We start from the raw sequence: 18,449 nt of genomic DNA, 5'->3' as shown, positions 1-18,449 counted from the left end.
ATGCGGAGGGAAAGTGCGGTCGTGCATTCGCCCACGTAGAAGGCAGGGCAGAAGTTACAGGAGAGGCGATATATAATATTTTTTGAGGTACAGGTGGCGAGTGGTTGGGAGTTGGTACTGAGTGAGGGGGAGGGTCTTAAAAGATGACAGCATTTGCAGCGTGGGCGGTTGCATGGTGCGGATAGGGGCGGGGGAGAGACGGGGGTGCTTGAAGTTGGGTTTGTGGACTTAAAGATGTCTCGCAGGTTCGACGGGCGTTTAAATGAAACAGAGGGACAGTGTGGGAATAAAAGTGATGTGGACTGAGTGTTATTGATAATTGGGAAGAGGTCACGGATTAGATGTTTAATTTTGTGGGTACCGGGGAAGAAAGTGGTGATAAGGTTAGGGCATTTTGGGCGGTTTGGTTTGGGGAGGGGAGTGTATTGTGTTGACGGTTTGAGGATTTTACTGTTTAGCAGTTTTTCCGGGTACCCACATTTTCTGAGGGATTCATGCAGCTGGTCCAAGTATTTCTGTTGGGAGGGGGTGTTGTTGCAGAGACGGAAGCCACGGATAGAGAGTGAGAATGGGATGGAGCGCTTTGTGTGAGGAGGATGGCAGCTGTCGAAATGAAGATATTGTTGCTTATTGGTTGGTTTAATGTGGACTGAAGTGTGAAACGTATTGTTTTGGAGGTGAATATCGATATCTAGGAAGGTAATATTCGAGTCGGATATAGAAGAAGTGAATGAAACTGAGGAGGAGGAGTTGAGAGAGGAAATGAAAGAGGATAAAGTTTCGCGTCCGTGGGACCAAAGGAGGAAAATATCATCAATGTAGCGGGCCCAGAAAAGTGGTTTTAGGGTTTGTTGTTGCAGAAAGTCGTGTTCTAGTTTACCCATAAAAAGATTGGCATATGCAGGAGCCATACGCGTGCCCATTGCAGTGCCTTTTATTTGTAAATATATTTTGTCATTGAATTGAAAAGCATTTTTGGTAAGAACGATTTGGCTTAATTCGAGGAGGAAATCTGTGGATGGGGTGTGTGGTGTGGATCGTAGGGAGAGGTAATGTTTCAGGGCTTCTAAGCCTTCTTTGTGGGGAATGGAGGTGTACAGAGATGTGACGTCTATCGTGGCCATGAGAATGGTTGTGTTGTGCGGAATTGGGATTGAGTGTAGACGTTCCAGAAAGTGGTGCGAGTCTTTAATGTAAGAAGGGAGTGAAGTGGCTATCGGTTGAAGGTGGTGGTCTATTAATGCGGAGATTCGCTCTGTGGGTGAGTTGATGCTGGAGACAATAGGGCGTCCGGGGTTATTGGTTTTGTGTATTTTGGGTAGCAAATAGAAATGGGGAGTGTTAGGATTAGGTGGTGAAAGAATGGATATGTCTGTGGGGGAGAGACCTTCTTTGGGACCGAAATTGGAAAGAAAAGAGAGAATATCCTTTTGATAAGAAGGGTTTGGGTCTTGGGGCAGGGGGGCATAGCAGGAGATGTCATTTAATTGGCGCAATGCCTCGGCGTTATAGTCTACTTTGTTTAGCACGACAACGGATGACCCTTTGTCCGCCGTCGTATATATATATATTTTATATATTTATATATATATATATATATATATATATTTTATATATATATAAATATTTTATATATTTATATATATATATATATATATATATATATATATATATATATAGATATATATATATATATATATATATATATAGGTTTAAAATTTCGTTTATATATATATACAGTATACTTCCCTCATTTTACATACGTGGACTGACCTACCACAATAAGTCGGGGCCTTCAACATGTTTTTATGTTTTCAGATAAGTAACTTGCCTCAAATTTACGCAGTAACTGTAACCTGTATTGAAGCCTGCGGTCAACTACTGGCTCCCCTCCTAATTCTTCCCGGAGTGTCGTGACACTTATGCCTAGCTCTCATCAACCTTTCACAAACCCAATTACTCCACGATAAACTGTATCTCGTTCCGCCTACTTCATGAGGATCCAATATACTTGCAGCATACTCAGGGTGGGGTGTAAGTGACGTGAAATAATAAAGCTCCTCTACCCTTTCATTTCAATTCCCAAGCATTCTTTTTATGAATCATAACTTAGAATAGAGTACTAAAATTGAATGCACTTGAGCGTAGCTTAGATGGAGAAGGAATGAGTAGAGGGATAGGGGTGTTCAGGAAGCTCATTCCATTCTAGGAGGCCATTTTTACGCTAGGAGGTCCGAGAAATAGGATTCACCCGCGTGTGTGGGCCGTGCGTGTGAGCGGGTGTGTTTATTGACGGAGTAGGGCTAGAATGTAAATGCCTACTCCGGTCCTGCAGATTCCTTGCCATTTCCACGTCCCGCTTCCTAATCCTCTTCAAACCCTGTTTCTGCCCAGGGGGGCACTCCGCCTCATCTTCAAACCCTCCCCCCGCCTCAACCTACCCCCTGATCTTCCCGTGTCTCCAACGCCACCCACCGCCACTTCCTTTGTGTCAATGCCCAAGACGTCTCCTGAATCCCCCGCCATCTCCCTTCTTCTTTTCTCCACCCCCCCCTGCCGCGCACGCCTCCGGCCCTGCGTTCCCCTCTCACCCTCCCTCACCTCCCCACACTGTCCCATCTCTACCCCCACCCATTCTTCCCGCGGAATTTCTACGATCCAGCACTCACTCCCACGTCTCCTTCCGCACCCAGCCCAGAGAATATTTCGTGCCTCGTTTACCCACTCTCTTCTCCTTCCTCTGCGACCTCTGTTCTCATTCCTTACGTCCGTTTTCACCGAGTGCGCCGTCGGGAATGATGCTGGGAACCAAGGAATGCGGCATGAGGGGAAGACAAAGAAGGAGGGAAGAGATGCAGGCAAAAGCCGAGGAGGGAAAGAAAAAAGGCAAGACAACGCTTTCAGGAGAACTCATGAACCATTTTAAAGTGATTAAGTTACTTAAGTACATAGCATTAAGAAACAGAATTGCAAGGTTTAAGGGTGGCCAATAAAGACAAGATAAAAGAACAGGATTTTGTTGATGGAAATGTCTAATTTTTTGAAAAAACTTAGTCCTTTGCAAATGGCATAAATAATTATATAAGAGAAAAATTAAAACGCTAGCCAATTCTATTATTGAGAAAAGAAAGGAAAGTATCAATTACGAGTATAGAACGTAAATAGTTTAAGAATTTTAAATAACATTCCACACAAATACATATTCATGAAACTGTACTTAACATAAATTTTTATTCAGATGATCCAGACGGTTTAAACTGTGATAAGTTAGAAAACATATTCCTCGGAGTTTCACGCAATTAGGGCCCATTACTATTAAAGACATGAACTCTCTAACTCAATCTGAACTTTAAAGTATGTTTATGTTCGTAAAATGCCAGAGGAGGATGGAGTCGCACTAGAGTGATTACACTCTCGTGCGACTGTGACGGCACCGAAGAAAAGTAACGATAGAAGATCGAGGAGTGAGTGGGTAAGGGAGTTGGGAAACTTTCTGTCGCAGCTGCTAAGTACCACTCATATCAAGGGTTGAAGAGTTTAATAGTGACAGTAATTTTACGATTTCTTTAATAGTAAGAAAGCGTGCAATCAAAAAGCAGATAGCAGAGACTCTGCTTTCTATGAGAGCTTACTGTTACTAGTAAATAATAAAACAAGCCAATTTGCCATGCAAAGTCACTCTAAGACTTAAAACACAATTGATATCAGAGTAAACTAGTTTAAAATTTATGAAGCTCAGCTGACAACCAAATCTAAGCGTTAAACGACCTCTCACCACAAAAGTAGAAAAAGTTTATAGAGCATGAGGATCACTAAAATACGACATCTTACAAGTAGTTAAGCAATAGTTGTAAGAAAAAGATGTATTGTAGGAATGAATTAATTTGAAGAAGCAAAGTCATATAATATTCTCATTTTTTTTTTAATTTCACTTAATAAGATTCCAAACAAGTATATTCGGCAAGCTATTCATATGTCTTCTATTCCTTTTCTACAGCAACCATTGCTTTTTCTAGGGATGAATTTTTCTATGATACATATTTTAACGAATTCTATTACCTGTTTATCATTTATGCTATTAACAATGCATTTTATATTCCACGTTCGATAAGAGCCGAACTAACTTTATTAAATTTTACGTAATATAATATTTTACGTATGCCCTTCGTTGTGCTTTATAAGTACGTTCAATGTACTTTTCAGTACGTTGAGAGAGTACCTCGTTCATTAGTCAAAAGTGGTATACGTTGTAATTTTGATCTGATTATTGAACGGGGTAACTTTTAATAAAGTCCGGGGATCAACACAATTTTTTCATAAATTTAATTAGTTCATCGAGCCAGAGAGTTGTATTTAGAATTGAAGAAACAAATAAATGAAGATTAAAAACAAGTATGTAGATATCAATCATCTATTTCAAGCATCTGAGAGAATAAAAGAAAAAAATATATATTAGATAAATACCATAATATAATTCGAGAAAATATAAATATAAAAATGCTAAGGTGGCTTGTTCAAATATATACTCGAAAGATTTCCGTGATTTCAAATTTTTGATCCGCTATATGGGGCAATTTATTTAGGATCACCATCATTTCGTGAGAACAATATGATTTCATAGTAGATGCTATGGAATCAAACCTCTGGCAATGAGGCTGAAAGGTGAAATTCAATGAAAGGGCAGGATAATTGGGGATTGTAGATTTTTCAAAGCGGCTTTGGGGTGTTTGGTGGTGAGGGAAAAATGGCGGTGGGTGGCGAAAAACGCACAGTTTGCCAGGAATTCGGGTGGTTGATTGGAGAGAGAGAGGGGATGGGGGGAGCGGGTTTGGTGGGTAGGAGCGCGTGTGGGCTGAGTATGGTTTGAACGGAAAACGGGGGCCGGGTTGACTTCCGAAGGGGTGGAGCAATGAAGAAGGGGGGGAAGATGAATAAAATAATGAAGAGGATGCATCGAACGCAAGCACAAGACCCCACTACACATGTTTACATTTCCAATAAAAAATGAATTATTTAAATCGAAGAAAGTAAATCGCAACAGGGAAAAGATATTCGCAATCGGGAAGGATGGCAAAAATTAAACTCTGAAAGCCGCCAAGGAGGCGTGTGGCAGGGGCTGCTCGTTCACCAGTCATCAGTAACTACAAAGATGACTACTCGAGGTTGGTGGTTTGCGGATAGATTCATCGGCCGTACTTTTTCCGTTTATTTGTTATGTTGCGATCTCAAATATTAAGAGCAAAAAGACTCCCTGAATCACTGGGTGCTAGATTCCATCTCCGATAACTTATCCAAATGGTCAAAACTGCTGGCGCAAGGAAAAATATATGATAATGAGGAAGATAGAGAGAAGGTGTTGTTAAACCATATAGTAAATCCACTATGCCTTCATAATCCTGACAGGATGTTGATCAAATTAATATTTTTCGTCTTCTCTTTCAACAAATATTTGATGATGACAAATAAATAATGTTTTCCACGATATGAGCAATAATTGCAGAGAGGAATTCGTAGTCGCGTACACATCAGTTATTTCAAATCATGATCATGGAATCAATTCATGCAAATGCCTCCGTTGAATTTCAGCGGGTATTTATCATACGATATTGTACAACAACATAGGTTTATAAATTTCCATATTATTTTGCAAGTTGCCTCAGGGTCGTTCGCAGACGCCATACAATTATTGGGATGTATAACCTTATGTAATAGGAGTAAATATAAACCCTCTCTAAAACAAGACTCATTACTTGGCTCTCGAAATTATTGGATAGAGTAAACCCAATACCCCTTGATGGATGCTATCTTCCGGTTTATAAGGCCTCTAGACACCTGCCTATTAGATGTGTGAAAATAAATTTTAATAACCCTCCACCGGAGCAAATATAAGATTATATTATTTGAAGTGAGAAACCTGGTGTTTTTATTTACCCCTCTAAATGGTTTAATCTCCCTCTCGATTAATAATCTCATTACTGCAATGGTACGCGTGATGCCACTGCAGTAATGAGATTATTAATCGAGAGGAATATAGAACACAACCAGGAGGTATTTGCCTGTTTCGTAGATTTCTAAAAAGCGTTTGATAGAGTGAATTGGGAAAAACTAATGAGTATTCTGCAGAAAATAGGAATAGATTGGAGGGAAAGGAGGCTAATCCGCAACCTGTACATGTCTCAGACTGCTCGGGTGCGGGTGGGAAACGGGGAGTCAGGATGGGCAGTGTTAGGAAGGGGTGTAAGGCAGGGTTGCCCATTATCGCCGTTGCTGTTCAACCTGTATGCAGAGGAAATGATCAAAGAGGCTTGGGAAGAACTCCAGGTAGGAATGAAAGTGGGCGGGGAATTCGTAAAATCAGTTAGGTTTCTGATGACCAAGCTTTAGTTTGTCAGTCAGCCAAGGGGCTGCAAGCATTGCTGAGTGAATTGGAAATTCAGTGCGACAGGTATGGGATGAGAATCAATATTAATAAAACAAAGGTTATGCGAATTTCTAGAAAGAAAAAGGCCAAGCTTAACATTAAAATAGGAGGGCAAAAACTAGAGCAGGTAGAACAGTTTACGTATCTCGGTAGTGTCTTGGACCAACACGGTCAAAGTAGTAGGGACGTAAGGAGAAGAATTGCGCTAGGCAAAGAGGCTTTCACAAGGAGGAGTGAGCTGATGACGGGGACGTTGAGTAAGGATGTTAAGAAAAGACTCGTAAAAACATTGATACGGAGCGTAGCTATGTACGGAGCGGAAACGTGGTCATTGAAGCAGGAGGATAGACGTAGAGTGGAGGCTTTTGAAATGTGAGTGTGGAGAAGAATGGAGAAGGTGAAATGGACAGAGAAGAAAACAAATGAGGAAGTACATGGTATGGTGGGCGAAGAGAGGGGTTTGTTGGGAGCAATCCTATGGAGGCAGGAAAAGTGGATGAAGGGGGTGTTGACCAGCAGTGGGATGTTGAAGACTGTGATAGAGGGTAGAATGTTGGGCAAAAGAGGAAAGGGAAGGAACAAGATAGGGATGTTGGACGGGATGAAGGGAGGAAGAAAGTACGCAGAGATGAAGAGGGACCTGATATAGAGTAGGATGATGGATTTTGTTTTGTTAGGAGTAGTAAAATATTTGTTTGGTAGTTGTGTCCATCCAAAAACCTACCTTGACCGGTAGCTTACCTTTAAAAAAAATGGTTTAGATACCTATATAGCAATACACCCTATGATTTTATTGGAAATATTAATTACAGTTTCAGAAAAACTCGTCAATATTCTAAAAAAGTTACGTTAGCCACTTTCAAAGCTTCCTATTCTTTAAATTATTTAACTTGTACAAGTTAGCAGATGCCAAAATGATAAAAAACATAACCATAAAGATTTAAAAATAATGATTTAGATTCTTCATTCAGGTATTGCACTGATCGATGATTTACTCCTAACAAGTCGTAAGGAAAAGGTCCCATCATTATTATAATTTTCAGTGCTATATATCATCATTATTGACAGGGATTAAGAGGTGGGTGTGTTGGATTTTTTTTCCCATCCGCCATTCGTCTGGCGAATAAAACAATTCATGAGACACAGCGCTCATTAAATCCGCCCGCCCTCTGATTTGACGCAGGCTCCGCGCTGACAAAACAAAAGAAGAGAGGCGATCCGGAAATTCGTCTTCGAAACTCCGCTCGTTGGCGGCAATGACTTGGCGGAATCGGCAGATGTTTCGACTAGGGCCCAACCCACACCCCTCAGTCACAATCTCTCTCGCTCCTCTCACCTCTTATACCTGCACACGGTCTTATTCCTCCGGTCGCAGAGGAAGGGATGATGAGTGGATGGAGAGAGAGCAGAGAATGAGGCAAGGGAAACAAATTCGTGCATGTCATTAGGCACACACTCTTTAACAGGTGGTTCCCTTTGAAGTTCTCCAGAGGGGGAGTGTTTATAGGCGCGGAGGAAGGGAATGTGGGGAAGTGCATGGCTCAAGTGAGGACTGTGGGGACCGGAATGGAAGAAAAACATGAGAGGAAGGAGAAAGAAATGACTGACAAACGAGTAAGTGAATCGAGAGGGGGAGATGGATGAGGAGGATGGATGGTAGGTAAATAGCCTTTTGGGATCATTATCCACGAAGAATTAATTCCCGCTGAAAATAGGGAAAAATAGCGTTAGCTAGGAAGTGGGGACGCCTTGATGTGACCGCGTGGGCGCTCTGATTGTAGGTCACGGAGTCATGCATTGATGTTAATAGTGTGCTCACAAGAAGATGATTTCAAGAGCTGAGTGTCATAACTCGGATAAACTTGGTTATGCGTGCAGCAGCAGTGGTGCATGCATATAAAGCAGAGATAGGGATGGAGTCAATGCGGTTCAACCCGAACTGGAGGAAAGTTTTTGAGAAGAGTTATTGGTTTTATTTATTTGTTTAAAATGAGAGACTGTGCAGCTCGAATGACAATACAACCTCTCTAAAGTGCCCAACAAGAAGGGTTAACGTAAGTTTATTCTCAAATAAATCACATTTTGATATCAATCAAATACGTACATATACCATAAAAGATTAAAAAAAGGTACGTGTATTTAATTGAAAATATAAAAGATCGCCGAAAATATTTAAAAATGACTACAGGAATATCAGAGGTGGAGAACACAATGCAAAACAACCCTTTTATTTCAATACAAATTCTCCTTACCCCACTACTTCTTCCCTCTCTACCAATAAAAGTGACCCCATAAACGGTTATCCGGTTTGCAAGGTCACTTTTATTGGAGGAAACAAAACGTGAAGAGACGTCATTTTTTCTTCTTTACAATACTCCTCTTTCCTCAATTCCTACCTCCTCCTGGCATGGTAAGGGTGGAAAGATGTGGGAAAGAGCGATTGCTCGTCCAATGTAACTCCTTTCTTCTCAGTGAGCCTCATGAGGAAAGCCGTCCAAAATTAAGGAGAAAAAAAGAGCAAACTTTGGCTTGAAAAGAATCGTCCCCTAGTGAGGGAGAAAATAGGGGGAAGGAAAATCTCAAGAGTAATGAGAATGAAAAGCCCTCTTCTTCCCCTTATTTATTATTCTAACCATTTCAAAGCAATGCATAAAAACAAGATGGAATCCTCCCATTCTCAGTGAATTCTTCCCACCATTATCATGCGGGCACCCATGGGGGGCGTTCCCCATCCACCTCGACCCCCGATGGAGTCACCGCTGGGGATGTTTTGGGAGGAGGAAGCGACCGAGGACACGGGAAGGCGGAAGGGCCCACCCGCATGTTGCGCTTTCTCGGCTGTCACTCACAGTAAGGTTGCATACGGCGTTGGTTAATTGTGTGCGATATGAGTGGAGCGCGCGGACGATTTCGTCGGGGCTGGAGAGTCGAAAATTTATGCGCCGAGGTCGGCCGTGCGATGGCGCGGGTTCGGGGCTAGATTGCTGTGGCCGCTCCACGAACCAGCGTCGAGAGAGGCCTCTCAAGCGATAAGGAAAATAGCCGGGGAAGGGAGTGCATTCAAACCTGGAGGGCGCATTCATAACGCCCCAATAAACCCTGATACCACCATTATTAGGTGCCCTTTCAATGCGTTCAGTCTCGGATGTTACACTCTAGGATTATTCCTGCGCCATAGAACATTATTCCTCATGAAAAATCACTAAATCAGCAATAGAGTATGCACTTCTAAATACCAAAGCTGCATTTATTATTTAATTCAACCTTCATATGTAGACATACAGGAAGTGAATATCCAGACTTTATGTGGATTGATAATAGTTAGCGGATAGCTTATGTGGATAGATAATGACGCGAAAGTAAGAAAAGCAATGCGACGTCAAAGGCTTCGACACACCAGGATAAAAAATATCAGGAATGATACATCTAGTGGCAAAAGGAAAAAGATCAACAATGATTACAAGATATCTATTTATCGAAATGCCAAATTTCAAAGAGATTTTCGAAAGAAATTTCAGAAAGCGTTAAGCCAGAGAGGTTCAGGGAAATAAGTAAACTTTTAATTCACTCAAAAATGATAACACCAACACAATGATCGTGAGATTATAATAGGTGAAGATTTCAATGACCTATCTATTGATTGGAGCACATATAGTTTTAAAACGGGTGGTAAAGACAAGGATATCTTCAAATCGCTATTTAATTCCTTTACGTTGAACTCCGTGCGTCAAATTGCCACTTCGCCAACTAAGGGCAAAAATATTCTTTATTTGTATCTAGAAATAATATTTCAGAGGTTGCTGGTAGATGAAAAGGTTCCCAGAGATTAGAAAACGGCTCACGTACCAATATTTAAAAAGGAAGACAAGGAGGAACCAAGCAATTACATACGTATTTCCCTAGCTTCCATGTCGTGTTAAGTTATGGAACATATGGTTGCTAGTTTGATCGTGAGACACATTGATAATCAATTGTTATTAATAAAATTTCAGCACGGTTGCCGAAAGGGTACATCCTGCGAGAACAAACTTGCACCTTTTTTCATAATTGTTTTATTTCGGGAGATAGCAATATTCCAGTGGACGCGATTTTTCTATCGAAACACCGAAACGGAATGTGTAGACTCAATTGAATACCTAGGCGTTACCCTCACTCACGACCTCTCCTGAGTGAAAAGATACAGGGAATATGTGGACAAGCTAACAAAAAATTAGGATTTATTAGAAGAGTTCTGGGTAAATGTGATGAAACGGCCAAAGATAAATGTTATATTTCGCTGGTTAGACCCCATTTAGAATATGCTGTTAGTACGCATGAGATCCTCAAGAAGTTGGATTGATTGCTGAATTGGATGGCGTGCACCGTAGAGGAACTAGATTTGTAATACGTTGCCATGATAGGCTCAGTAGCGTATGGAAAATATGAGGGTAGCTAGGCTAGGAATCACTCACGGAGTGCAGGTAAAATTACAGATAAAATCCCTTAAATAAATTCGAAGGACGTTTGTTTAGCAGTGATTTTGAAAATGTACCATCACACCCATCGTACTACAATCTTGTCAATTGATTTAGAGAGATTAAGTGTTGAACAGATAAATTTAAGATGCCATTTTTTTCCACCAACGATAATGGATCATAACAACATTGTTCGACCGCGGTGGGGTCATGTTCGGGTAAAAATTAGTCTGGTGTGTATCCACTACCTGCCACATACCCTAGCGGTGGTTTGCAGGATACTGAAATATCTAAAAATATATATACTTGATAGATATACGTAGATATAGATAGATAGTTGGCAGACAATCTAACGCTCCTGTCTATTAGGGATGAGGGTCTAATCTGATTCACAAGGGAATATGGAGACAAATTTTCGTCAAAGACTGAAAACAGGCGTAATGTAAGGACTGTGTTAGAGAGATAGGCTCCTTCCCATACTCAGAAAATCATGCATATTTTGCTAAAGATCTCACACACATAAAACCCAAGCTCGCCTTGCAGGAATGGAATTTTTAATATTCGTGTCTGACATTTCTCGAGATACATCGTGAAAACCAGCGAAAATTCATTTTGAAATGTTTTTTTTGTTCCCTAACATAGTGTTCCAATTGATAATTTGACATGTCTTGAATACCACAATAACAATTGACTTAAAATTTCCAATTTTTTAAGGAATAAGGATTTTCTCAATTACTTCCGAGTTTATCAACTTGGCATCGTCAAGCGTTATTGATATAATATGAGTGTTTCTTATTCATCAACATTTAAATAGATATTAGATTGTAATTTGTATCACTATCAATATCAGTGTGAAAACAATTATGAAAAAGTTATTTAGGATACAGTATTGAGAAATATGATATTGAAAATCATCTTTTAATGGAAAATACAATATTTTGTCCTATTAAAGAATAAGGAGAGTAGCCAATTATTTGGAAAACCACTAACTAATCCTCAAAGCCCATTTTTACACTTTTGTAAGTTATTCTGTCGTAATGTTTTTGTGTAGTTTGCTTAATTGTAAATGTTTTTCTTTCGTATCGTTATAAAACACCTTTAATGTTTCTACACTAGTCACAATTTTTCTTCGTGCCTTTTGAAAAATATTATCCATACAATGTATGGAATACTCTATATATTTACATTCAATACTCAACGCATCTTCAGAATCGCTAATGTAGAAACATCAAATTAAAATTACGGTGGAGGTAAATTTTTTACGAATCAGAATTGGATTAATTTAAATCTTTTGTTTAGGTTTCATTAACTTCTTCCATTGTATGCCAAAGATTATTTGTACACCTTTGTCTGTTCTAGTAAACCATCAGTGCTTACTACACATACGCATTCGAGTGTGTCGAAGAAAGTATATCCGATGCTTCACGCAAAAACTTTGAGCCAGCGTTCCAGAGAATATGCACTCCCGAATCAATTACTCAAAGCTACCCATGAAAAATTTGAATATTAGAGACGTCGTTAGTTGCTGTAAAAAATGAAGGCGCCCGTTACATATCGACAGAAGAAAATAATGTTGTTGGAATCACAATTCCAACAATATTTAAATGTATTGACTTAAAAGTAGTGACATGCTTTCGGGCAGAAATTTGTGAGAAGGGTTGTCTGTTCATCTATACACAGTGAGAATGGAGCGGCGTTGAACAAAGTATTCTATGCCAAAAGAGTTTTGGTCTACAGTAGCCTTAAATATTAGCCTTGTATAAGCCTTGTCTCCACGACTGCCTGAGAGACGAAACTGCATATGCGTAATATTTTTTTATAAATGGGAAGTATTTCTGTCTCGGTTTCCCTTACAGTGAATATGCGAGTAAATTGCCTTTTTATATTCTGACAATAAAATACTTTAGCCATAGCTAAGATGCATGCATAGGGATGCAGATAACTCAATTGGATGGAAAACTATTTATAAGACGTCAGTTATTGGACGTATTGTAAAAATTTGAACATAAACAGTATTAGTTCTACCATAGGTGAATTACTTATAAATATTTAAAGGGGCAGTTGATACAGGTATTTATTTAAAACATAATTGTATGAATTTCACTTTGTGCATCAAGTGGGATTATAAAGGGTGTAAGTTGAATTCTTGACTTAACCCGGCCCATTGCCATGTGTTTTAGTTAGCATCACCTCATGCACACGTATCAATATTTGATCATTTACAAAGGGGTCGCTCAGTAGTGCAAACTAATTGGAGGATGGTTATGGACTTCGTACGCTACAAAGCTAGTATCCTGGCATTAGTGAAACTTACCACCAATGGAAAGGTGAACTCTCGCAATGCTATACAATTTAATCGTAATGACATATATCTCAGCAGATATTATTGACTCGAGATTAGCAGAAAGCAAATATACCCCAGACGGATATCAAATGGCGAAAGCTGACATAGGCTTAGTATTCCTCTCTCGTCGATCGCCACCTTGGGTGATTCTTACATTTTATCTGTTATAACTGACACTGTTTTAAATGATTGATTTATATTTTCCCCAATTTTAACCCTTCCCACTGGTACCATTGCAATACCACCACCAATTGTAATTTCACCAACACCAAATTGAAGACATTGTTTACTCCACTGTACGGAAAGTTGTTAACCACCATTACCAATGTTACTGTCAAATACGGTTGATTCTCTGAATTGTGAATGAGCGTCGACATAAGATTTCCAAGCATAAGAAAACTTGAAGTGAAATCATCCCCAAAACTATAAACTTGACGCATTCAAAATTGCGCGTGAATTGATTGCACTCGGGGGCGGGGGGAAAGGACGGACGGAACATTTTGAGGGATCTCCCGACGCCGCCGCGGCCAGGGGACCGGCCATTCTCACCGATTGTTTCTCTGGGTGACGCGCCGACGAAAATTGCGTCGAAATCAGTGATCCAAACTGATTTATTCCTTCGGCCCTTCCTCGCAAGAGGACACGGCGTCGTGGTGCGGCGCAAGAGGGGGTCCGTTGGTCCGAGGGGGAAGGAGTGGACAAACTCCGAGGTGGCGGTGGGAGGATGCGTGGGGATGGCGAAACACACTAACAGGGAATTGGAGGGGGAGGGAGTGGAGTGAATTATTAGAAGCCTCCGAATTGGCCTCCCACCAACCAACCAATGGAGGCGACCGACCAGCGGTGTGGTAAGCGTGTTCATCCGCCGCCCCCGGCTATCACCCATCCGCCTTCGGCCTCCCCGTGAGAGTGAGCGCCCAGACGAGGGGGCGAATGCATATGAGTTACTAAGGCCGGTCGGGAAATCAATCTCCCTCCGCCGCTTCCCCTCCTCTCCATATTATCGCTGATGCGGGAAGGAAGATGAATGGGATGGAGGCCGCCTGCGTGGATCCGAAGAGTGGGAGGGAGGGAGGTTGGTTGCATGTGCAGATGCGCATGCAGGGAAGGGGAGGAGAGGGGTGGTGAGGGGCGTCGGGAGTCATTGGACGGGGGTGGGTGGGAAGGCGTCGCGAGCCCTCCCACCGGGTGGCGCTGGCTGGGTGGGGGCAGACCGCGGGGACTCGTTCGCGTGGCTGAGCCGCAGCTTTATAATCCCCCGGCCCAACCCCCTTCCCAAATCCGCTCTCCCACCCACCACCCATCCCCGCAAAGCTTTACGATAACAGACGACTACTCTCGGATTTATACACACGGGAGTTCATTACCCATCAATGCGATCGCTATAAATAACCGAGCCGCCAAGTTCGACATCGGAATAGGGACAGATTAGGAGGTAATTCGATGAGATTGGCGACTCCCACGTACGTACGTGTCAGGGTTTACATACAGTTTTTGTCAAGAGAAGAGAAACGAGGGGATCGTCCTTCTCGTAACGTTGTATGAATAAGTGAATATTATGAGGAGATACTCAAAACATTTCGCGGAGTTCATCGCAATATCAGGGAAATTCTTTCTTCAGCCATAACAGTATCGTCGGGAAAACTATGTTTTCCGTCATTTATCCATGAGCCGATCCCGAAACAGATTTCATGCGTCACTTCGGCATCCCGAATTTCCTCCGATTAAACCACAGGTATTTTCGTGCGGTCACCAAAACTCAAAATAAATTTCGATGATTAAGTTGTGGTCCGCGTATCATTTTAATCCGTTCATTGAAAAATCTATATTTGTAAGCAAATTGGTTTGGTAAAGAGTTACAGATCTCGAAACGGTTGAACTTCTGCGGATCAAATTATTTTTTCAGCTTCAGTGTGTTCATGACTATTATCGGGATGACGGGCCAATGTCCTGGTTCTCCAATCAGCACGGCCAGAACTCATAGACTTCTCCAGTATTCACATAACCATGGTAATAATGGTTTGAAGTACCAATTGGCATAACTCGGGTATTAAATGAACGAACGGACGTGCAGATAAGATTATTGCTCCAGCCTGCAGTGACCTTTTCCAAAACAATGCATAGCTAACAATGCCCAAACATATTTTATGACCGAAAAACTGTGTATCAATTATAATTGATGAATAAATAAAAAGAAAATTACATTATTATCACTGGTATTCCACCGGTTCAGGTAGGTGTTGAATGGATACAGCCTAAAAAATTGAACGGAAATACATACTATATATTTGCCTCTCCTAAGAAGCAGCACAACCTGATAGCTGGCACTAAAATAATCCCCACTTCAATTCCGAATATTTCTTTCCTCCCTTCATTCCGCCCAACATCCCTTTACTATCCCTGTCCCTTCCTTGTTTCCCCAACATCCCCTCTATCACGGTCTTCAACATCCCATCGCCAATCAAAACGCTCCAAATCCATCTTTTCTGCCTCCTTTTGACTTCAACAATCCTCTCTCTTCCCCTCTCATCTCGCCGACTACCTCCTTGTTTATCCTTTTTTCAGTTCACTTCACTTTCTCCATCTTCCTCCACAGCAAAATTTCAAAGCCTCCAAAGCACACCTATTATCCTACTCCAATGACCATGTTTCCGCGCCAGACAAAACCTCGCTCAAAATCAGTTTTTACGAAACTTTTCTAAACATCCTAATCCGACGAATGATCTGGTATTTTCCCGGCGAATAATGTTTTCCAAGATTATTCGGGTCTCCCACCGGGTCCACGTTCGTAGGTTTGCCAACGTTTCGATGGCCGAGTCGTCCATCGTCTTCAGGGCATGTCGTTACTCAGGTATTTGACCTGACCTCCTGACCAAACTATATAAGGCGGCCCAATACCTGAGTAACGACATGCCCTGAAGACGATGGACGACTCGGCCATCGAAACGTCGGCAAACTTACGAACGTGGACCCGGTGGGAGACCCGAATAATCTTGGAAATCCTAATCCGACGTTCAATAACTGTCATTAAATCCCTCCCTCTTTCCCTGATGTAATTTATCCCCTAGTTTCCCCAACAATTAGACCATTTCGTGTGCAAAACACTTCCGAATTAAATTAAATATTCCAACTGAACTCGTTCTGTCCTCCTAATTTAACGTTTACCCTAGTCTTTCTCTTCCACGAAAACCACATAACCTATTTTTTACTCATATTTAATCCAAACCCATGCCTGCCATCCCTGAGTTTGCCATCCCTCGGCTGATTGACAAACTAAAGCTTGGTCGTCCATAAATCTAACTGATTTCATGAATGCCCCACCAATTTACAATCCAACCTCCAATTCTTCCTATGCCCCTATAATCAGTTCTTCCACAATTACATTACATTACAGGTGATAATAGAGATTTGTTTCACTCATCTTCCTAGAACTGACCATTTGGACTGTCCATCCGCCACTCACACCTGAGTAGTCTGAGACACAAAGAAAGTTCAAGTTGCTGATCACTCTACAATCTATTTCTATTTTCTAAAAAATATTCATTAGTTCTTACCAATTTTCCATATCAAATGCATTTTCAAAATCCACGAAACAGACAAAACATTCCTGAGTGTTTTCTATGTTCCTTCCCATTAGTGACCATAATACTGCCATGGCAACACGCGTGCCTCTACCCTTCCTGAAACATAACTGATCATCACCTAAGTAATCATTTACCCTGCCCTGGATCCTCTTATTAATAAATCTATGAACCGCAGTAGCTCCGTGTGAAATTAACCTTATTATTCTTTATTCCTCACATATTGCCGCATTTCTCTTTTCTGTTATAGAGATTAAAACTGATCTGACAAATCTTCCGGCAAATACTTCCCACATAAATATAGTATTAACAGTTACTGGACCGGTTTATTCGACTCAAGTTTTGATTTCATTGAAAAGAGTACTGCTTTCCTACGAGCATTTCCTCGTATTACCAACACCGTAATTATTTATTAGGCTAACAATACTTTTTAGAATGACAGCATTATCCCACTTATGTTGGCCTTAACTAAAAGGACAAAACCTGGAATAACGCGCACCATCAAATTTTCCCTAAATCAGCATGCATTCTACCTCCCTTCATTCCGTCCAAATACCTATCCTTTGCCCACTCCATCTCACTCCTCTAACGTTCTCCCGTCTATATCAGAGTTCACCATTTCATCGACAGTCACAAAGCTCAGACAGTCACACATCTCTCCTTCCTCTTTTAGATTTCTCCCAAAAACGACTTTACAACTCTGACCATGCCTAATATTTCCTTTTCTGATTTAATACCCGCCCATTTTTCCTTTTTAATCTTTTACAATCACATCGTAAAAAGTTCCAATGAGCTATATCTGTCACTCTCCTTCAATGTCATCTTTTCTAAGTGTACAAAACCATTATCTAAATCAAAGTTTTCATACGTTTTTTCTTGATCTTCTTGGTGCACGCGTCTGTCATTAACCTCTAATTTCTCGAGAAAACCTCTATAAATAAGATAATTCTTCGTCTTTGCCTCCCTATTTTAGCTATTGATGTAGCTTTTATCTTCTCTGAAAACCTGATAGACTTTGCTATGTTAACATTGATTATTATATTTATTTCCCATGGTGCTCACAAGTGACTGTAATCCCTTGGATGACTGACTCGCGAGAAATGATGATTCTAAAATCTAATTACTTTTATGAATTCTCTGCTGACTTTCATTTCTCTCTCCTGTTCCTCCCAAACCAATGTCACCATTTCCTTTTTAAATGAGTTGAAAAGCCTATCCCTCTTCCAATCACTGCCCATCCCGGCTCTTCATCGTCCACTCGCACCTTGGCACATGCTAAGATTACGGATAAGCCACCTAACCCTCCATTCCACTTCTATCTTCTGTAATACAATCATTAATTCCACCAAGTTTCCTCTATTAAATGTCTACTGAAGCCTACGAAACAAATACATCCAGAATATACTGCATGTTCCTTTCTATTAGTGCAATGGCACCACGCGTGCCTCTCCACTATCTGAACCCCAACTGATCATTCCTTTCTTCTATGTAAGCTCCCTGATTTCTCCCACTGTACCCAACTCGCCGTGCTTTTCGTCCCAGTTAGTGTGTGTGTGCATTACATTTCCTCACCCAAATTCCCTGATTGTATTCTTGACTCTGAGGTCATACTTCATAAGAATTCAATCATGCACAGCTTCCACGTCCAC

Source organism: Hetaerina americana, unplaced genomic scaffold (genome assembly GCF_022747635.1).
Source record: "Hetaerina americana unplaced genomic scaffold, ioHetAmer1.1.p SCAF_2, whole genome shotgun sequence".
In the NCBI taxonomy this organism is placed as follows: Eukaryota; Metazoa; Arthropoda; class Insecta; order Odonata; family Calopterygidae; genus Hetaerina; species Hetaerina americana.
Note: the sequence above shows the minus strand (reverse complement) of the source record.